This window comes from Erinaceus europaeus, chromosome 11 (genome assembly GCF_950295315.1).
Source record: "Erinaceus europaeus chromosome 11, mEriEur2.1, whole genome shotgun sequence".
In the NCBI taxonomy this organism is placed as follows: domain Eukaryota; kingdom Metazoa; phylum Chordata; class Mammalia; order Eulipotyphla; family Erinaceidae; genus Erinaceus; species Erinaceus europaeus.
The window spans coordinates 21,667,455-21,690,614 of NC_080172.1; the positions used below are offsets into that span (position 1 = coordinate 21,667,455).

The 23,160-nt window shown below is 43.1% G+C and overlaps 1 long non-coding RNA gene across 1 annotated transcript in view; it reads left to right on the plus strand.

Annotated features, from left to right (window-relative positions):
- The window catches only part of LOC132541315 (uncharacterized), a 114,715-nt gene that overhangs the window by 17,802 nt on the left and 73,753 nt on the right, over nucleotides 1-23,160 (plus strand). Inside the window, exon 2 of the long non-coding RNA XR_009552478.1 lies at nucleotides 6,708-6,776. This is a non-coding gene — a long non-coding RNA (uncharacterized LOC132541315). The remainder of the gene's footprint in view (nucleotides 1-6,707; nucleotides 6,777-23,160) is intronic.

Genomic DNA, 23,160 nt, shown 5'->3' on the forward strand with positions numbered 1-23,160 from the left:
GATACCTGAAAGATTCTATACTACTGGATTTGAAAAGGGGGAGGATGTGTAGTCATGGTATAAGAGCCTGGATGTCAACTTGACATCCAGTAAAATAACAACAACAACAATAATAATAGTAATAATAATGCCTCAATTTTACAACTACAAGAAACTATAATTCTGCTATAACTGTATGAACTTGGATATAGCTGGAATTCTGGATAAGCATGAAGCCCAGAGGACATCTTGATTTTTCACTTTGTGAGACCCTAAGCAGAGTATCCAGTTAAGCCAGGTACAGGCTTCTTATCTATCTATAGAACTGTCACACAAGATATGCCTGTTGTTTTAAGCTTAGTAAGTCTGTGTTAACTTGCTATGTAATGACAGACGACTAATACAACCAAGGGAACAGAAATTCCTTTAACATTATGTTTAGAGTTGGCTCACAAAGTGGATGCTGTCATTTGATCTGATACGGAAACAGCAATGCTCAACATCTGGGGCCTTGCCATACCCTCTTATAGTAGTGGTCTGCTGGCCAGTGGCTCTGCTGTCCTTTTCTTGACAGCATTATATATATAGTTGACATCACTCCTATTTCCAATGTAATTCTGCTCAAGCCATTTAGCTTGTACCATGCAAAGATGCATGCGATGATGTAGTATGGCCCAATCCAAATAAATCTCCGTAGGATTTTTGCGGGGCATATACTCATTTGCACCTCTGAGCTTGGTGATCTAAGTATTGAGTTTTTATAGGAAACTAATCTTCAAGGAAACTTCTAAAGTTTCTTAGAGGTTGCCACGTATAACCTAAAAATCAAACCAACCAGCGAAAGACAAGCTAAGAAAATAATTCTTCTCATGTTTGAGTCTGAGGTGCATAGATTTTGTAAATGGAAGAAATGCTGTTTCACATAAATTTTAAGTGCACTATTTCACATATCCCCCAAATACTTGTTAGCGCACCTCATCTATCACCAAAATGCTACTCTCTCTCCACAACGGAATACTGATTCACTTCTTCACGAATACCAACTGTGTCCCCCTCCCTTGCCATCCCAATTCTAGTAAGCACAGATTTGCAGACATAATCAGAAGACTATTATGCTTCACTCTGCCTGCTCCCTTGCTTTGTCTCCCAAGTCCCATTTATAAGTGAGGTTATCCAGTATAGTTTAAATCAACATCACAAAACCCAATGTGACATGCGTACAAAGCTTGATGGTAGATCAGAATATGAATTATTCTTTCAATAAACGTTCACTGAACATCAAAAAAGACACCTGTTTCAAAGAAGGAAAGAAAAACAGACAACCTCACCAACACACATACACGCTAATAGGTAAAATCATAAAAATGTGGGCGTGTTAATGGAAAAAAAGAAAATGCCCATGTTGCCAAGAGGTAACTTATCTAGTAGAGTGAACGTTTTATCATTCCTGAGGTTCCAGGTTCAATCCTCTACCAGTCTGTGGGAGCACCTGTATAGGGGAGGAGTCATGAGTAGTTGAGCAGTGCTATGGTGTCTCACTTCTCTGACATTCACCCTCTACCTACAGTAAGAGAAAAAGAAAGAAAGAAAGAAAAAGGGGGGGGGGCGTTCTGCAAGAGCAAAGAAATGGTGTAGGTGTGGAGCTGCAGTGATAACCCTGGTGGCAGAATGAATCAATAGGAAAAGGATAAAGAAAAGCAAAAGCAAATGAACAAAAGAGAGAAGGTTACTCCATAGAATTACTTCAGTGAGGAGTGGTATGGATCCTCTCTTAAAGTAGGAAACTATCGAGGATTGTGAACCTGAAATAAGAACTTGAAACAAGAGTGGAAATCATGAAAAGCTGGCTGACAAGTACTGTAGAATATTTGGAGGGCCCAGACTGTGATGCATCTGGTTAACCACACACAGTACAAAGTGCAAGAACCTACACAAGAATCAGGTTCACGCACCCGCAACCCCACTTGAAGGGGGGGACGCTCCACCATCAGGGAAGCCTGTCTGCAAGTGTCTATCCTTCTCTCCCCCTCTATATCTCCTTCTCTTCTTTCAATTTCTCTTCGTCCTATCCAGTTTAAAAAAAAAAGAAAAAAAAAGGAAAATTTGGTAAGGATCTCATTCCTGCATACTTTTTAAAACATCTTTATTTATTGGATAGAGACAGTCAGAAATTGAGAGGGAACGGGAAGATAGAGAGGGAGAGAGACAGAGAGACACCTGCAGACCTGCTTCACCACTGGCAAAGCTTTCCCCCTGCAGATGGGGACCAGGGGCTTGAACTCCGGTCCTTGAGTTTTATAACAAGTGTGCTCAGCCAGATGTGCCACGACTCCCCTCCCCTCCCCCATGCATATTTTTTAAATCCCTCTTTTAAATTTTATTTATTTACTTACTATTTGATAGGACAAAGGGACATTCTGGGGGCAAAAGGAGTTTGAGAGGAAGAGAGGAAGAGAGACACCTGCGCCGTTCGTGAAGTTTCTCCCTTGTAGGTGGGGACGGGAGGCTTAAACCTGGGTCCTTGCCCATTGTATGTTTGTGCTCCATTATGTCTTTATGGTGGTATCTCTTATGTGACATTGAATGAAGGCTGTTTCAGTTTATTTTGAGACAGAGAGGCATAGTTCGGAAGAAGAGGTTCAATTTTTTTTTTCCTCCAGGTTTATTGCTGAGGCTCAGTGCCTGCTCTACGAATCCACTACTCCTGGAGGCAATGTTTTTATTTATTTATTTATTTTCCATTTTGTTGTTGTTCCTGTCATTATTATTGTTGTTGGATAGGACAGAGAGAAACTGAGAGAGCAGAGGAAGACAGGGAGGGGGGAAGAGAAAGATAGACACCTGCAGACCTGCTTCAGCCCCTTTATGAAGCGACCCCCCCCTGCATGTGGGGAGGTGGGGACTAGAACCCGAATCTTTGCGCTGGTCTTTGCACTTACCCCCATGTGCGCTTAACCCGGTGCACTACCACCCGGCCCTAGAAGGGGTTCAGTTTTATTCTTCATACAATTCATCACCATCTTTTCAGTTGTTCTACTCTGTAGTACATATATTAGTTATCAGCAGTTTACCAAACATTTTGGAGTATTCAACTTCAGTAAGCTTCAACTCATAGCATAATTAATACTTAATTATCAAATTGTGATTAAAACAAAAATGGCCCTTATGCTTTTCAATAGTTACTTCAAAATTCAGTGCTTTGGTAAGCATAGAGAACATAGAAATTCTTACAGTCCCAATCCTAGTCTAATTTTTTGGCTCCAAGTCATATTCAAATCTGTTTCCAGCACCTTCAGGCTAAACATTTAATCCATGTTTATTCCTTTAAATAAGAGGCAGTATAGGAAGTAGAGGGAGTATAGGTAGTGCAGCAGGTTAAGCGCACGTGGCGCAAAGTGCAAGGACCAGAGTAAGGATCCCGGTTCAAGCCCCCAGCTCCTCACCTCCAGGGGAGTTCCTTCACAAGCGGTGAAGCAGGTCTGCAGGTGTCTATCTCTCTCTCTCCCCCTCTCTGTCTTCCCCTCCTCTCTCCATTTCTCTCTGTCCTATCCAACAATGACGACAACAATAAAACAACAAGGGCAACAAAAGGGAATAAATAAATAAAAATTTTAAAAAAGGGGCAGTATAAGTTTCATGTTAGAATCAGTTCAGATGGAAATTACCAGATCTACTTCTGGGATTAATACTCTGAGAGTGGTGAACTAGGGCATGCAGGGAGGGAAACCCAGGTGCTGAGACTTTTCTAGCATGGAGAGGACATTTTCTGGCTAAGGATGATACTGAGGGGCCTGGTTGTCTGGTCTCTTATTCTTATTCTTATTCTCATTCTTATTCTTATTCTTATATTTATTGGATAGAGACAGCCAGAAATCAAGAGGGAAAAGGAAGATAGAGAGGGAGAGAAACACCTGCAGCACTGCTTCACCACTCTTGCAAAGCTTCCCTCTGCAGGTGGGGACCGTGGGCTCAACCAGGTGCGCCACCACCCGGCCCCTCTGTCAAACTTTCTATAAAGAAAAAAGTAAACTCTTTCTGGACACTATTTAAAAAATAATATGTGATTCTAAGTGTTTTCAGCAGATTTTTCTTTTATTAATAAAAGATTTATTTATGTTATTTTAATAAGAGAGAAAGTGAGACAGAGGAGACCACTGCTCAGTTCTGGTATTTGGTGATGCCTGAAATTGAATCTGGGACTTTGGGCCTAAGGCCTGAAAGGCCAGTGCAGAATGCTTCATTATCTCCCTGACTGACATCTCTTTCAATTTTTACCATTATGTTTTAGTTATTCATAAATATGAAATATAATAGAATATTATGTGCATGCTAAAAACCGATGGAAATTTCTTTCAGAGTAAGGCTTAGATTCTTGTAGAAGAAACAATAATAAAAAATATACTATTTTTCTAAAATAGTATATGTATATTACTATGAAATTAATTAACTGGGGATCGGATGGTAGTGCAAGGGTTAAGCGCAGGTGGGGCAAAGTGCAAGGACTGGCATAAGGATCCCAGTTCCAACCACTGGCTCCCTACCTGCAGGGGAGTTGCTTCACAAATGGCGAAGCAGGTCTGCAGGTGTCTATCTTTCTCTTCCCCTGTCTTCCCCTCCTCTCTCTATTTCTCTCTGTCCTATCCAACAATGAACGACATCAACAAATACAATAATAACCACAACAAGGCTACAACAACAAGGGCAACAAAAGGGGGAAAAATGGCCTCCAGGAGCAGTGGAGGCACTGAGCCCCAGCAATAACCCTGGAGGCAAAAAAAAAAAGAAATTAATTAACTTAATATATTGTTATTTTAATTATATGATCTGCCAAAACGTGGTAGTTGCTGTCATCTTCTCTGGGCATAAATCAAAAAATAATATATTTTCATTAAAAAAATTTCCATCTTTATTTATTTGATAGAGACAGAAATCGAGAGGGAAGAGGGAGATAGTGAGGAAGAGAAACAGAGAAACACTTTGCAGCACTGCTTCACCACTTGCAAAGCTTTCCCTCTTAGATAGGGACTGGAGACTAGAACCTGGGTCCTTGTGCGTTGTAACATATGCCTTCAAACAGCTGCGCCACTGCCACCACCTGGCCCTACACAATATATTTTCCAAATACAGACTTTGGTGATACAATGTTGATAAACAAAATACAAGGTAAAAAATTCAAACAGCCGGGAGTCGGGCTGTAGTGCAGCGGGCTAAGCACAGGTGGCGCAAAGCACAAAGACTGGCATAAGGATCCCGGTTCGAACCCCGGCTCCCCACCTGCAGGGGAGTCGCTTCACAGGCGGTGAAGCAGGTCTGCAGGTGTCTATCTTTCTCTCCTCCTCTCTGTCTTCCCCTCCCTCTCTCCATTTCTCTCTGCCCTACCTAACAACGACAACAACAATAAAACAAGGGCAACAAAAGGGAATAAATAAATAAATATAAAAAAAAATTAAAAAAAATTCAAACAGCCAATTTGAAAACTATGATTAGGTGAAATCCTGTGGTGCTCTTCAGTGTTTATACTTACTCCCTAGAAGTAATTGGTTTTTAAATTCAGTAACTTTATTCCAAATAATGTAGTTTGCATTAGCTAGCTATCTTTTGAAAAATATTTTACTCTTCCACTGTATTCTTTCAATGTATGAGGTGCCAGTTGTGCCTCAGGAGGGTTCTCTATCAATATCTGTTGGAAAAAAAAACCTGTGACATGTATAGTTTGTCTTTCTAAATTGCCAAGTGGTTTGTGTAACCTACTAGTTCACAGGAACCTGTCTTGAACACTGCGTCCTGTTGGCCAATTTAGGCTGATTTTTGAACATACAGTGCATTTAGAATGTACATTTCTTAATCCTTCAATTCCATAAAGTAGAATTATTTGAGCATTTTGTGCTTCAGAATTTTCCACCTTTTTGAAAGTTTGTACAATACCTGTATTTCAATTAAAAATTTATATCCCAGGGAGTCGGGTAGCGCAGTGGGTTAAGCGCATGTGGCACGAAGCGCAAGGACCTGCTTAAGGATCCTGGTTCAAGCCCCTGGCTCCCCACCTGCAGGGGAGTTGCTTCACAAGCGGTGAAGCAGGTCTGCAGGTGCCTTTCTTTCCCCCTCTTTGTCTTCCCCTCCTCTCTCCATTTCTCTCTGTCCTATCTAACAATGACGACATCAGTAACAACAACAATAATAACTACAACAACAATAAAAACAAGAAGGACAACAAAAGGGAAAAAAAATTCTATCCCCAATTCTTGGACTTTGAGATCATTATTGATGATTTATTAACTTAATTTACTTGGGGTTTATAATTCTGAAGATATAAATGCAATTAATATTTTATTACTGAAATATTTTAGTATTTCAAAACTTTGAATAAAAAATGGAAGACAACATTATGAGAATGTATAAAACAGTGTTTTCATATGCAGTGCACATTGATCTCTATCTCTGTGTTTTTGCCATTTTATTAAGATCCTACAGATTTAGCTATTTTAGGTGTAACAGATAATTAGGTAAACTAGGAAAAATGAACATTTACTTGTCTTATACTTAGTGTATTAAACACATGTATTGCTTTAGTGAACAATACAAATGAATTTTATAGTCCTCCATATTCAGTTACATTAAAAACAAAGCCAGGGTACATATCTTACTATTGAGAGTTACAAAAGTGAAAAAAATCATGTTTGTACGCAACTTTTGGGAGCACTAACCTTTTTTTTTTTCTTTTTCTTTAGATTAGAAGACAAGGCGAATATGTTCTCATCTACTTAGTGTTTGGATTCTTGGCTTGCACGTCATATGAGGTAACTCTAATCACAGAATGTTTTTGTTCACTAATGAACTTTTAGCCTTTAAACTGAGATTTGTCTCTGATCTTCAGAGAAGTTCCGAGATGTTAGTTACTTTATCATAAAAGTTGTGATCTGGGAAAAGTTTTCAGAAAATTTCCCTCTTCTATTTTCTTACATAAAATGTATCCCCTGTTCTGTTTTCTTCAAATAATTTAACCCCACTAATGCACCCTATCACATTGTTTCATCTTAATTCAGGGCGAAAGAGGAATGTTTCGCTGGAGAACACTTGCATACACCAAGTACTTTCTCTTTCTTTGCCAAGGGTACAGTTCATTGTTCGGTCACCTGTGTCTGTCAGCTTAACACATTTAAGGCAGTTCCCAGCACCCCATATTTTCCTCTAAAACTTACTTGGAGCCTTCAAACATTGTCTGGTTCATTATTTCTGAAGGAAGGTTAAGCCCTTTACTGTCGGACCGGAATCTTTCGCTAATTAGAACCCTTGCTTTGGCACTGAACGTGTCACGTCTGTGAGCCTTCACGCTGTGATCAGGGTCTTTGCTCCCTCACATAAGTGACCAGTCTCTGCAGATCTCCAGGGAAGACTGCTTGCTTGTTACTACGTGGCAAATTTTTCTCTTGCTAAAATTCTAACTTCTCTTTCAAAGACTGAAAGTAGAACTGGAGGAAATAACTGATTAGTTCTTCAAGAAGGTTTGGCTTAATATTACTGTGTTTATTTTCCTCAGTTTCAGTAAAGCTGGATCCAAATAAGAATAATGAAAACAGTACTTCCAAATGGAAAACACACACACACACACACACACACACACACACACACACACACACACCAGAAATATAAAATCAGTACAAAAGTACTTTCAAATATGGAAAAACAGTAAAATTCCCAGTCTTTAAAAAGTGAATATGGGGGCCAAGTGGTGGTTCAGTGGTTATAGCTTATACGTTACCATGCTGGAGACTTGAATTCAAACCCTTGTTCCACACCTGCAGGGGGCAAGCTTCACAGGTGGTGGAGCAGTTTTGCTGCTCTCTCCTTCTCTCTGTCTCCCTCCCCCTACTTGTTCTCTCTTTGTCTTTCAACTTTTATCAAAAGAGAAAGAAAAAACAAAAAACAAAGACTGCTTGGAATCCTGGAGCTTTGCTCACCAAACGCCAGTGGTAGGTAAACCTGGTAGAGAAAAAAAAAGGAACGGAGAAGGAATAAAAAAAAAAAGAGAGAGAAAAGTAATATGTTAGTTTACCCTTTACATTGTATCTCTTCATATTTAACTTTGTGTTAGGTTAAGTAGTTCTTTTTTCTTTGTCTAAGACAGAACTTTATTATTACGGCTCTAATACAAATGTCTTATTCTTTTTTTACAATTTAATTGATTTAATAATGATCAGCAAAACTATAGGATAAGAAGGTCACAATTACACACAATACCTACCAATGGTATACAGAGTTCTGTATACCATTCCCTTAAATAGTTCTTTTTGACTAGAAAAGAAAAAGAAAAAAAATACCTTTTCAATTTAATTAGTAAGGATAACCTGAACTTTCCTTTAACTACTCAAACAGAATTACATAAATATACTACTTCCTTTGATTTTATCTTTGCTTCAGGAATATATATATATATATATCATATATAATTTATGGTTCATTTTTTAGTTGACAGGATTTTACCAGCTGCATGGGTAGAAAGACTGAATTGACTGGCAGGTTTTGTGCCTTTGAATTGTCAAAGAATGCTTCTGGGAGTAAGTTGGGCTTTGTCATTGGTATTCATAGGAGTGTTCTCATGTCTTCTGTTTGATCATTGCTTTTTCTCTTCCAATTTCATCTTTCCCTGGTTAGAGAAAGAGTTTGCCTGAATGAAGCTAGTATCTTGGTGTTTGATTTTGTCATAGTTTACATTCTTGAAGAAAATTCTCTACTATGTTTATAGACCAGATTCTTATAATTGGCTAGTTAAGTCACAGGTTACTTTTAGTAACTCTGTGAGCCTCTTGGATTTGTGGGAGAAAGAAAGTATATTGTGAATAATTAAAAAGTAATTTATCTATTCTTGGAGATGAATACTATGTAAGTAAGGCTTTTCATGTCATATGATTATAATTATATGGGTTTGTATTGTCTTATAAATACACATTGAGTTCATTAATTTATGTAAGGCTTTTCATGGCTGTACATGATAAAGTATATATTTAGATTTCATTGTAGTTATTCTATAGATATTTAATTAATTAATTTTGTCACTGCTGGGCCGTCACTACTGTAGGTTGATTTTTTCAGTTAGAAAGGGGCAGAGACAGACAAAAGGAAAGAGGGAACTGAAGTTCCTTCTAGTGTTGTAAAGACCAGCTTAGAACATGGTTGTGGTTGCACATATGAGAAAGCAGGTAACCCCCCACCCCAGGTGAATTATTTTGCCAGTCCTAAAAGAGACACTTCTGCCGGGATAGCCTGAGGGTACTTCTTCCTGAGCTAGTGCTCTCTGGGTTGGAGAGAACTCAACTGGAGCCGATCTAGGCGTGCCGCACTAACTTCACAGGAGATACACTCTGGAACTCTCAGAGCCGGAAAGCAATTTCCAAGTGTCTTTAATCAGAAGAGCAGCTGTTTTTATACTCTCCAAGTAGGGTGGAAACAGGATGTGATATAGAGAGGGTGGAGTGAAAAGTGACTGGTGGAAGATCAGGGTGTGACAAGGAGAGGATCAGGGTGTGACAGGTGAGAATTCTACCACTAAACCACCAATGCCCTGGAGGGAGTGTGGTGCTTTATGTAAATGTAAAAGTGATTTATGTAAATAGACCAAAGCTTTTAATAGGATTAAATCTATCCCTATATAGGCATATGGTTAAGCAGAAGCCAGGGGGAGCTGGCATACTATCCAACATCTCCCCCTTTCTTTTGAACTATTTGCCATAGTATCAGGAGTGTGGGGCACTTTGTGAGGCAGGGAGACTGATAAGAGGCATACCTTTCTGGGGTTCTGCTGTCCTTCATTGCTCAACCTCTCCTTGGAGAGAGAGACTAACAGGATTGACACACCCCTCAGGCTCAAGCCCTTCCAAGCTCAACCATATCCTCACAATTCCCCAACATCTCCCTCTTACTTAATGGCCATATATAACTGGGTCAATGTCTGTAAAAGGCTTCATCTTTGTCAGGGGAATAGCAGTGTAGGGGTGAACAGAAACCTGTTGGGAAGAAAGCAGAATGATAGTGTGTAAGTGTCTTCAAAAAGAACTAGCACAAGACAGGGAGGGATAAGTAAGAGTAGCAAGAGACAGAGTGAACCTGATGGGTGGAGGAGTGGGGGCCTGATAAGCCAAGGGGCTAGAGGGGGTGATCTGGCATTGCAAAATCCTGAGTCAGCTGGCAGAAAGTTCTATGAACTGCTACAGTCATTCTTCAAGAAGTCCAGCAGTATAAAGGGAGTGTCCAGCAAGTTCTATAGAAGCATTAGTCCAATGTCAAAGGCCAGGAAATAAATGCCACACGTCTATCTTGATGGAGGAGGACAGCCACTGGAACTTTTCTTCTCTGTAGAGAGTGACCTGGAACCGCCAAAACATGATGGGTGAAACAGAAGCAGGAAGAGCAGACACCGATGGTTGAGAGAAAGGCAGTAGGGAAGTCTTGTGCTTTGGAGTCTGTGAATCAGGTTCTCCAGATCGTGTCAGGTCACATCATGGGTTTCGGGGGATGGCTGTAATTGTGGGTGATGTCAGAGGTCAGGGGTCCAAGATGGATTTCTGGGGATTCTATATGAGCAGATGCTTCTTTATGCAAAGGCTTGTCATAGCTGTAGTCAATTACTTATGAAAAAACTTTGTAACAAATTAGAAATTTACTACAATTGATAACTCAATGATTATAATTGGTTTAGGTATCTTTATAATTTTGTGTAAAGGTCATCTTATGTGACCTCATGTAGCAGTCTCTATATAGCAAAATTTTCATACCGAATTTAAGTCACATATATTGATTCTTAATTCACATATATTGATTTTTACATTGGGTTTTTAAGCAAACTCAGGTTACTAGAGTTAACACATTTTAGTGACAATTTTTTTTTGGGTACATTTACAATATCAGATTGATGCCAAATTTGTTGTGGATTAATTTTCACAAGATAGCTTACAGGACATTTTTGGGGGCCCTCCAAAAATGTCCTGTATAGAGGATTTGTATTTTAACTTAGGAGATGATGAATTGTCACATTGAATATTTAGAGTTTTACCTTAAACACTCAGTTACTTTAATGAATTGATTTTACCTCTTCTCGTAAGAATGTAGCTTCGAAGTTACAATTTAACTGTTAAGTTAATGTTTACCAAACTTGAAACACGCATATTAAACATATAGTTTATAACACACAGGAGGAGAAAAACTTGTTAATAAGACATATCATTTCAAATGCGAATTTAGATCTGCTGTCATAGTTGAACCATCTTTACTCACACAGTTTAAGACTAAACATTTCATATTTATATCAGGACTTAAAAAATAAATCAAAAAGAGGAATGAACAATTTTTGGACTGTTTCTGGACGTCTCCAGAAACCATGGCTGCGTCCAGCCGTTTTATATAAAGTCAGTTAACTTTCAGAGTACTCTGAGCACAATGGGTCGTAAAAAAATTTTGGTCACTCAACTCACTCAATTTTTTTTTTTCACTCACACACTCACAAAACACAACTGGCCAGTCATAGCATAAGACATTGGGGGGGGGGAAGAGTTCTGTGAATCATATATATATATTTTGATTCTGCCATGCTGTATTATGGATCCTGGGGTGCATCCTGCAGCCAGTCCTCTTGCAGCCAGTCTTCTTTCAGTGTTTCTTGTTCTTCAGGGATATCAGCACCATCATGTGGGTATTGCCGGACATGGCGGGCAGGAACCCAAACAGGCTTGGAGTAATTTTGTGGAAAAATGCATGCGAAACCCCTCCCCATAGTCGACAGGGGGTCAGTTCCTTTCCAGATTTTATCAAGTGGGTCTTTCCATTTGACTTTAATAGCTGGGAGGGTGGGTGGTGTTTCCAATGAAGAATAATAGGAGGTTGGTCTGAATTTTTGTAAATATTAAAGAGATTTAATGTAGTTAAGGCTTTTGCCAGCTGGATATTGGGGGATACATTTCCCCTTTTTCTTTATTTAATTGAGTCTTAAGAGTTTGATGGGCCCTCTCAACAATGCCTTGTCCCTGTGGATTATACGGAATGCCTGTAGTATGAGTAATGTTCCAGAGGGAACAAAAATCTTTAAATAGTTTGCTGGTAAAAGCAGGTCCATTATCCATTTTAAGTTGAAGAGGTAAGCCCATTACAACAAAACAGGAGAGCATATGGCTTATAAGCTTTTTTGAGTTTTCTCCAGTCTGAGCTGTAGCCCACATAAACTTAGAGAAGGTATCAATTGAGACGAACACATATTTTTGTTTGCCAAAGTTGGGTATGTGGGTAACATCAATTTGCCAAAGAGTGTTGGCTTTTAAACCTCGAGGATTAACCTCCAGAGTTTGAATAGCAGGTGTTTTGATTAGACCTGCACAGGAGGAACATGTAGCAATTGTTAGGACATGTAGATATTGTTAGGACTATTTGGACTTTAACTATCTTTAAAGATGCTCTCTTTAACCCTGTCTGCGTTCTGAGACTCCATGCTAGGGTGCTTCTCCATATACATACCCTCTTTTCCTAGTCAAAGGTCCCAGCTGGCAGCCTGAGCTTTCTCAAATCCAGGTCTGGATGTTGTGTTCATTTTCTGTCGGGACCAAGGGTCCCTGGCCTCACACTCCCGCCCTGGGGCTTTAAGTAGAGCTGCCTGCTGTGGGAGGTCAAGAGGAAGTACACAAAGTACAGAGGCTTGCTGAGAACAGCCTGACCTCTCGGAGGCCCACACTTCCTGGCAGAGCCAACCACAAGTTCCGCATTCCCATGCCCTGAAACAGTATAAGTAGCTGGGACAAGAGAAAAATAAAGGCTTGCTTGCTTGCTCCATGAACTGAGTCTGCTGTTCCGTTAATCAATCCCGACACCCTTCTCCCGTCTCGCCGTCACCGTCGCGCTGGATGTGACAAGTGGAGGTCCCACCGAGATCGGGAACGAGGGGTAAGTGGACGGGGTCACCTCCTGGCTGGCGGGCGGTGTATTGGGAGTTCAGAAACAGAAAACGAAAATGGGTAACAGTGGAAGCAGAACAGAACTACGGCATCAGCTCAGGTGGCTGCTTGAACAACAAGGCACTGCCATTAAGTCTAGCACTGCACAGTAGTTCTTGGACATAATTAATACAGCTAGCCCCTGGTTCCTTTTGGGAAGAGGTCTGAACATTCCCTATTGGGACCAGGTAAAGAGGGACCTGCAAAAACAACTCCATAAGCAAGGCTCTAAAGCCTTCCCTATAGTGACATTTTTGCTGTGGAGGCTAGTAAATGATGCACTGTGGAGTGAAAAAGTTAGAATAAAAGCTGAATTAGGAGCAGCCCGGGGAGTGTGGCAGGAGGTACAGGAGAAGGAGACTCGTCGCTCCCTGGGCAACGGTCCACTTTTAGATCGCTCCTCGCCTTTACCTCCTGAGAAGGATTGGGAGAAGGACAGGGGAGGGCCGATTCCAGATAGTGAGGAAGAGAGTGAGGATGAGGAAGGCATATTGAGACAAGAGATAAAAGACCTCCGCCGCCGCATTAAAGAACTGGAAACGGCGGAGAATGCAGCCCCACCGGTGGTGCCATCTGCTCCCCCACTACAACCTCTGGTGTATGCGGCTGGGGAACATTTGTCTAAAGTACTTCAAGGCCCCTCCGAGCCCTTTGCAGATTTTGTGGATTGCCTAATACAGTTGGCAGGGAAGATTTTTGGAGATGTTAACACGGCTATGCCAGTAATTCAGCAGTTGGCCTATGAGAATGCTAATAGATGGTGCCAAGAGGCCCTTAGGGCCCACTGGGGGAAGAGCCCGAATCAAATGATATGCACATGCCGTGACATTGATGGCTCAGTAGTGCAGGGAAAGGTAATAGCCACCGCCTTACAACCCGCCCCCACCAAGGTCTCCAGGGGCGCCACAGGTGGCGGCCGGAACTGCTTCCAATGTGGGAATACTGGCCACTTTAAAAGAGAGTGTGCAGCATTGTGTGGTGGGGGCAGAAAGACAGGAGTGTGCCCTTGCTGCAAAAAAGGGGCTCATTGGGTCAATGACTGTCGTTCCAGAACAGACATAAATGGCCGCCCAATCCTGAATGTGCAGAAACTGGAGGAGGGCCCCACCCCAGGGCCCCAACACAGTGTATGGAGCGCTGACCTCCGAGGAGTCCCCGTCAGCGGGGTCCGGGAGGATACAGTTTCTTCCTCAGGGCAATCCTTATGCTCTGCGGACCTCTCCCGAGCAACCCCAGGGAGTGCAGGACTGGACCTCTGCGTCTCAGCAAGAGCAATTCTGACACCAATAATGGGAGTGCAAACATTGCCCACAGGAGTGAAGGGGCTACTCCCTAAGGGGATCATGGGACTGATACTGGGAAGAAGCAGCACTATCCTAAAAGGCATTACTATACATCCAGGAGAATTGACTCTGTCTTTACTGGGGAAATTAAAATAATGGCCTCAGTGAGACAGGGGGTGGTGGTCATCCCACAGGGAGACAGGATTGCTCAGCTCTTATTGATACCTTTGTTAAACACTCCTAATGCAATAAAGGGAGCTGCACGAGCTGGGGGTGCTTTCGGGTCTTCACGGCCTCCCTCTGCATTCTGGGTTGCACCGCTGAACAATCGGCCAGAACTTACACTGCAGGTTGAGGGATTGGAATTTGTAGGTATATTGGATACTGGGGCTGATGTTTCAGTCCTCTCTGCTGGCTCATGGCCTCCCTCATGGCCCTTGGAGGATAGCATGACACGCCTACAGGGCGTGGGCACTGAACTACTTTGCAAAAGCTCCCGGAGGTGGACAGACCCAGATGGGCACTCAGGCTATTTTCAGCCTTTTGTTCTCCAAGGACTCCCTGTAAACCTGTGGGGCCGGGAGATACTCAATGCTATGGACGCGGTGATCACCACCCAGCAGGATAAGAATGTTGACAAGGGGAGCCAGGGGCATATTTCCATCCAGCGGTATCCTGGAGACAGAAAGGGCCTGAGCCATTTTTGCTGAGGGCCACTGTTCCATGCTCCCGACCCAAACCCATACCCATAAAATGGCTGTCAGATAAGCCCGTGTGGGTGGAGCAGTGGCCCTTGAATAAGGAAAAACTTAAGGCAGCCCAAGAACTAGTTAAAGAACAGATAGAGGCAGGACATATCATTCCGTCCACCTCTCCTTGGAATACTCCCATATTTGTGATTAAAAAGAAAAGTGGAAAGTGGAGACTCCTACAAGACCTTAGGATGGTGAATAAGGCCATGCAGGTGATGGGCCCCTTACATCAAGGATTTCCATCCCCAACCGCCATTCTGAAAAATTGGGCAATGATTATTATAGACCTTAGAGACTGCTTTTTCAGTATCCCTTTGCACCCGGAAGACAGCCCATGGTTTGCTTTCTCTGTCCCGTCCATTAACTTTATGGAGCCTGTGGCCAGATATCAGTGGGTGGTACTCCCTCAAGGAATGGCTAATAGCCCAACTATTTGCCAAATGTATGTAGCCCAGGCGCTGGCCCCCATCCGCACCAGATTCCCCCAGATGCATATCATCCATTACATGGATGACATCCTGCTGGCAGCTGAAACAGAGGACATGGTTAGGCAGGCTTATGCAACCCTACACACAACACTAGAGATCAACGGACTGATCATAGCACCAGATAAGGTCCAGGAGAAATATCCATATCATTATCTCGGACACACTATTAGTGAAACTGGGATAAGACCCCAAAAATTGACCGTCAACTGCTCCTCCTTACGCACTTTGGCAGCGATTCTTGGGGGTTTTACAATGGGTATGCCCTTCCTTGGCAATCACCACTGGGGAATTGCGCGCATTATATGACATGCTCCTGGGAGATCTGGACCCAACATCCCCTAGGCTTCTGTCACAGTCTGTCCGTAATGCCTTGGGCCTGGTGGCAGAGTGTCTATCTCAAGCCAGAGTCCAGCAGATAGATTATGACATACCCCTCCAATTATTGGTTTTTGCTTCTAACTTCTCACCCACAGCAGCCTTTTGGCAGAACGGGCCCCTAATGTGGGTCCATTTGCCGGCGTCCCCGGCTAGGATAATTCAACCATACTATCACATGACCCTACAGCTGTTGTGGAAAGCCCATAAATTGAGCATCCAGACCTTTGTCAAGGAGATGGACATTATAATCACCCCCTATACTAATGACCAAATCACCCATTTGCAACAATATGACGATGATTGGACGTTGTTCCTTGCCATCACAACCACTCTTCTCAGCTCACATTATCCTAAACACCCACTGTTGCCTTTCCTAATCAATCACCCTGTTATTTTTCCCAGAGTCATTCAAAGAGAGCCGCTGGCTCAGGCCCTCATGGTCTTAACTGACGCCTCCCCCCGAGGTTTTGCAGTGGTTTACCACCCTGCTTCCATCATTAAAATACCAGTTGGAACAAGTTCTGCTCAAGCGGCAGAGCTCACCACTTTCATTCTTGCCCTTCAAACCTACCCCACCACTCCTCTAAACCTTTATACAGACAGTGTTTATGTTTCTAAAGCTGTCCCTGAATTGGAAACTGCCCTGTACATCTCCCCTTCCTCCTGCATTCAAACCTTGCTTTGCAAGGCTCAAAACCTCATTTGGGACCGGCGGTGTCCACTATATGTGGGTCATATTCGAGGCCACACTCAGCTGCCTGGCCCGCTAGCCGCTGGCAATGAGTAAGCCGACACTCACTCTCGGATCCTGCACTGTGATGCCATTGCCGATGCTTTTCAGCTCCACAATAGATTCCACCTTAATGCTCATTTTCTTCAACACCACACAGGTTGCCCCCATTCTGTTGCAACCCAAATCACCTCTCAATGTGAGGATTGTGCTCCATTTCACAAATCCCTCCATACTGGAGTAAATCCCCGAGGATTGAAACCTAATGATATTTGGCAAATGGATGTTACTCATTTCCCTCCTGCAGGAAGACTAAAATACATGCATGTTTCTGTAGATACCTATTCCGGGGCCATGTATGCATCCCTACACACCAGGGAAAAAATTAAAGATGTGATTAACCACTGTGTTGCTGCTTTCGCATACTTAGGAATCCATGGCCACATAAAAACAGACAATGGCCCGGCCTATGCCAGCCAACGTTTCCAAGCCTTTTGTAAAGACCATGCTGTGTGCCACACCACTGGCATTCCCTATAATCCAACTGGCCAAGCTATCATTGAACACATGCATGCTGTGCTCAAACAAGATCTGTCAAAAATAAAAAGGGGGGAGTTCCTCTCCTCCCAGTGTCCTTACTAAATAAGGTCTTATTCATTAGAAATTTTTTAACAATTGATGGTCAGGGCCGGTCTGCCATGGAAAGGCACTGGCGTCCCCAAAGAGACAATTTAGGAGAAGTAATGTGGAAGGATTTACTAACTGGGATGTGGAAGGGACCGACCCCTCTCCTGGCAAGAGTGAGGGAAGCTGTTTGTGTTTTCCCCCCAGGAAGTGAAAAACCCATCTGGGTGCCTGACCACTGTGTGAGACCAGTTAACACCAGGAAGGAGAATGAGGAAGGGACCGGGAACATGAACATGGCTGCTAACCCTGCTGACAACAGTGATGACGGCGGGAGAGACGGTGTAGAGTCTGGTAAAGAAACCCCCCATGCTGATGCCTGTGGGTCACGCTAGCACACTATACCCGTCAGTGTACAGCTCCAACTTCACAGGTACAGCCTCCCAGAATACTCCCACTAAAACCATTTGGTGAACAATACGTTTTGGTTATAGGACAGCCTGTGCTTCATTTGTACCACCAACACATCATGGCTTGACGGTAATAGTTCCTTCCTGGGACCATGTCTTGCCCTGTCCAATTATTCATTGGGCGACTTCTCCAACAATGGAAGCGGCGGCCTGTTTCGAGGGTTGAATGACATTTGGTTCCTGATCAACCGTGGCTCTAGGTAGAATCGGTCCACCTACCATACCGGACCACGGCCGGGCCCCCCGCTGTGGGCCCTATTCCCCTAGATTTGAAGTAAGGGAAAGCCTGCAATGGGGAGGCTGCATTACCCAGGAGGGAGATCTATTCAAGAGAGGTACCGTAGACCTACTGTGGTATGGCCCCCGGGTGATTGCAAAAAATTCCACATTTGGAGGGTACCCACACACCTTCAGGAATCCCACCAATGCACAAGTGCCTACATTTTCTGGGATGTTTCTCTGCAGGCCCTATGCCTGCATGGACATGGTACCAATGCTTTTACAGCAGGGGTCAGTATTCAATGGCACAGCTATGTGAAATGAGACCGAAGGGTTTGAAAAGACATTAAATATAACACATAAGACACAAGTGCCCATAAAGAACAGGGCCTGTCTCTTGAGCTCTTTCTTTTTCATACTGTGGAACCATATGGGTGACTTGGGGGGGGGATGCTTAATTGCTCTTCCAGCTCTTGTCTCCTTAGCAATTGCTGGAGAGAAGAAGACTCTGCAATGACAGTGCAGATCCCAGCTTTCCTGCCCATTCCGCTGACGGTCATTAAGAACAGAGAAGAATTGGTGCTCTACAGGCAGAAAAGGGACTTTGGAGTCACGGCAGTGGTGGTGGCCATCATTGCAGCCTGTGCCACAGCAGCCACGGTGGCCAGACTTACCCTATCTCAATCGGCTGCCGCAGCCAGCACCATTGATCAGCTGGCTGAGCGAGTCAGCGAGGGCTAGCAAAAGCAGAAAACTCTTAATGCTCACATACACATGGGCATTCTGAACTTAAACCAACAGACTGCCCTGCTCCAAGAGCAGGTATATGCATTGTGGAAAATGCACGATGCCACATGCTCACATTTTTTTCCGTGCCACCTGTGTCACCCCCCTAAAGGTGCAAAATGCCTCTGAACAGCTCTGGGTGCTGAATACTTACCTTAGGGGTCCATGGAATGCGACATTTGTAAATTTCACCAATCAACTTGCTAATCAGATTGTGAGAATTAATGAGACCAGAGTACCCCCCATAAGTGGGGAAACATGGTGGAATAATATGGCTCTGCTGGGAGGTTGGGTACAACGATGGGCGGGCTCCCTGGCTCTGGCAATCATAGGAACAGGAGTTACTGTTACAGCCTGTTGGGGACTCAAAAGGTTGTATCGTTGCCAGAGGCATCACCAGAGGGCCACCACGCAGGTAATGTTCAGCCTTGCCCGCCATCCTAGAGGAGAAGATCCTCAGGTATGGCTAAATATGCTGCAGGAACGCTGAGGGTGCCCCAAAGACGGGCAACTTCCCGGTCAGGACGGACCACCTAAGACAGGGTTAGAGGCCTCCCAAAGACGGGTAAGGATCTGCCCAACTGGGACAAGCTAAGACAGGAGCTCCCTTGGGCATAATTTTAAGAGGGGGGGAGATGTCGGGACAAAGGGTCCCTGGTCTCACACTCCCGCCCTGGGGCTTTAAGTAGAGCTGCCTGCTGTGGGAGGTCAAGAGGAAGTACACAAAGTACAGAGGCTTGCTGAGAACAGCCTGACCTCTCGGAGGCCCACACTTCCTGGCAGAGCCAACCACAAGTTCCGCATTCCCATGCCCTGAAACAGTATAAGTAGCTGGGACAAGAGAAAAATAAAGGCTTGCTTGCTTGCTCCATGAACTGAGTCTGCTGTTCTGTTAATCAATCCCGATGCCCTTCTCCCGTCTCGCTGTCACCGTCGTGCTGGACGCGACAATTTTCTTTGAGCTCTGATTCTTCACAGGGGATTATAACAATCTATGGATGCTCTCCTTACCTTACTCTGATTAAAAAAAAATTTTTTTTTACCTTACTCTGATTTTAATTCCCTTTACTCTGATTTTAATTCCCTGGTTGTACTTCCCTATGTAACTACCTGTACTTCTGACTCCCTGTATGAAGTTGTTGTATTTATTTATTTATTTATTTTAAAAAAGGAAACATTAACAAAACCATAGGATAAGATAGGATAAGAGGGGTACAACTCCACTCAGTTCCCACCATCACCACCAGAACTCCGTATCCTGTCTCTTACCCGATAGCTTTCTTTTTCTTTTTTTCTTTTCTTTTTTTTTTAAATTTATTTTATTTATTCCCTTTTGTTGCCCTTGTTGTTTCATTGTTGTAGTTATTATTGTTGTTGTCATCATTGTTGGATAGGACAGAGAGAAATGGAGAGAGGGAGGGGAAGACAGAGAGGAGGAGAGAAAGATAGACACCTGCAGACCTGCTTCACCACCTGTGAAGCGACTCCCCTGCAGGTGGGGAGCCGGGGTTCGAACCGGGATCCTTATGCCGGTCCTTGTGCTTTGCGCCACCTGTGCTTAACCCGCTGCGCTACAGCCCAACTCCCAGATTTCCTTTTCTTTATCACTCTGGGAGTATGGACCCAAGGTTATTGTGGGATGCAGAAGGTAGAAGGTTTGTAACTGCTTCCCCACTAAACATGGGCATTGACTGGTCAATCTATACTCCCAGTCTGCCTCTCTCTTTCCCTGGTAGGGTGCGGCTCTGGGGAAATGGAGCTCCAGGACACATTGGTGGGGTTGTCTGTCCAGGGAAGTCTGGTTGGCATCATGGTAGCATTTGGAACTTGGTGGCTGAAAAGAGAGTTAACATACAAAGCCAAACAAGTTGTTGAATAATCATGGACCTAAAGTCTGGAATAGCGCAGATAAAGTGTTGGGGGGAGGGTCCTCCATTTTGTAGATAGCTAGTAGGCATATTTTAGTTATATTCCAAAGGGCCTGTGGCTATACTAGTTTTCTGTTCGTTCCCCCCCCCCCCCCGCCTGAAATCTGATATGCAGGTGGATCCAAGTTATTGTCTGGGGACATAATGTCATGTCTGGAAAAAGAACAGAAAGCTGGATCAGGGAAGAGAGTAGCTCCCTAATATGGGGAAGGGAAAAAAAGGAGAGATCTCAATAGCACTGTTCCACTATTTGTGAAGATTCCCTCTGCAGTGAGGACCAGGGTTTTGAAATTAGGTCCTCACGCATTTTAATAATGTGTATTTTATACTGGGTAAGCCTGACCCTGAACTATTAGATTCTTGTGTCTTTTCTTTCAAGTGTACTTATAAATACAGCTAAAGGTCAATGGCATAATTTATTACCATTTAGAGGCTTATATTTTGTAAGTGAGGACAACATATGCATATATTACAGTACCATGTTCTTAAAGTTTGGTGCTGGCAGATTGGAAGGACACCTATCCCAAATTAGAGAAATTAGAGGAGATTTTGGAAGGAAATGATGAGGCAACTCCATTTTTTTTGTTGTTGTTTGTTTCCAGGGTTATTGCTGGGGCTCGGTGCCTATGAACCCACTGCTCCTGGAGGCTATTTTTTCCCTTTTGGAACTCCACTTTTAAGAAACAGAAGTATCTAATAGGCAAAATGGAAACCAGAGTAGGGTGATAAGTCCACCCCAGCATTTACATCAGATTCTTTAGACATTTAAGTGTGCATTATATTAATAGTGTTAGGTCTACTAAGAAAACATGAGTAGGCTTAATTTATGTTCAAAGCCTCTATTTATTAGGATATTTTTATTCTACCAGTAGCGAGTGCCTTCTCTCCTTTCTGTACTACAGAGATATTGGTTTATAAATGAGTCTGTACTGCTCCCAGTGCCTGGAAACTGCCTGAATGTAAGTTAATTACAACCACAAAAAAAGAATTTCTGATGAAACTCTAAATAATTAATAACAAGGATGCTTAAGTTATATTCAGAATAAGCATGACAGACCTCCAAATAAAAAGGAAAGTTGTTCTTTACATATAGAATTTGGTTCATCTCTTTTTTAGATCAAAAACCGGTGAAGAATATTATTAGAGAGCCCTCTCACCCCTACTCCCAGCCCTTGCGGTTTCCTTTAGTTTGCCTCCATTACCTGCACTGCACTGCCAAAAGGGCTTGATTTTTTTTTTTTTTTGCCTCCAGGGTTATTGCTGGAACTCAGTGCCTACACCACGAATACCACTGCTCCTGGAGGCTATTTTTCCCCCTTTTGTTGCCCTTGTTGTTTTATCCTTGTGGTTATTATTGCTGTTGTTGTTAGATAGGACAGAGAGAAATGGAGAGAGGAAGGGAAGACAGAGAGGGGAGAGAAAGACAGACACCTGCAGACCTGCCTCACTGCTGGTGAAGCTAGCCCCCTGCAGGTGGGGAGCCAGGGGCTTGAACTGGGATCCTTATGCAGGTCCTTGTACTTTGCACCATGTGCTCTTAACCCGCTACGCTACCACCCGACCCCCAAAACTTGACTTTTAAAAGATATCATTAAATAGGAATGAGAATCATGGCTGGGTAAAACTAAGTCTAATAGGAAGTTTACAAATTTCTCTATAGGGCAGGGGAGATAGCATAATGGTTATACAAAGTGACTTTCATGCTTGAGTTTCCAAAGTCCCAGGTACAATCCTCCTACACCACCATAAACCAAAACTGGAAAGTGCTCTTGGATTCTTTCTTTCTCTCTTCCATCTATGCCTTTCTCTCTGTATTTCTCTCATTAGAATAAAACAGGTAGGTCCATTTCTAGCCTTCTGAGAGTTCTCCAGACTGTTCTCCACAGAGGTTGGACCAATTGACATTCCCACCAGCAGTGCAGGAGGGTTCCTTTGACCCCACACCCTCTCCAGCATTTGCTGCTGTTACCTTTTCTGATGTGTGACATTCTCACAGGAGTGAAGTGATATCTCATTGTTGTCTTGATTTGCATTTCTCTGACAATGAGAGACTTGGAGCATTTTTTCATGTGTTTCTCAGCCTTTTGGATCTCTTCTGTGGTGAATATTCTGTGGGATGATCTCACTCTCAGGCAGAAGTTGAAAAACAAGATTAGAAAAGAAAACACAAGTCGAACCTGAAATGGAATTGGAGTATTACACCAAAGTAAAAGACTCTGGGGTGGGTGGGTGGGTGGGGAGAATACAGGTCCATGAAAAATGATGAATGAAATAGTGGGGGTTGTATTGCTAAATGGGAATCTGGGGAATGTTATGCATGTAAAAAAAAAAAAAAAGTAGAAACGCAAAGCAGAAATTGAGTTTGGAGTATGGCACCAAAGTAAGAAAGCAGAAGTATACTAGAGTTTGCAGTGAGTACCTCCCTAATACTTCCTCTCCACTTTTCCAAGCTTTGGGTCCATGATTGCTCAACAATTTGTTTGGCTTTGTATGTTAACTCTCTTTTTAGTCACCAGGTTCCAGGTGTCATCAGGATGCCGGCCAGACTTCCC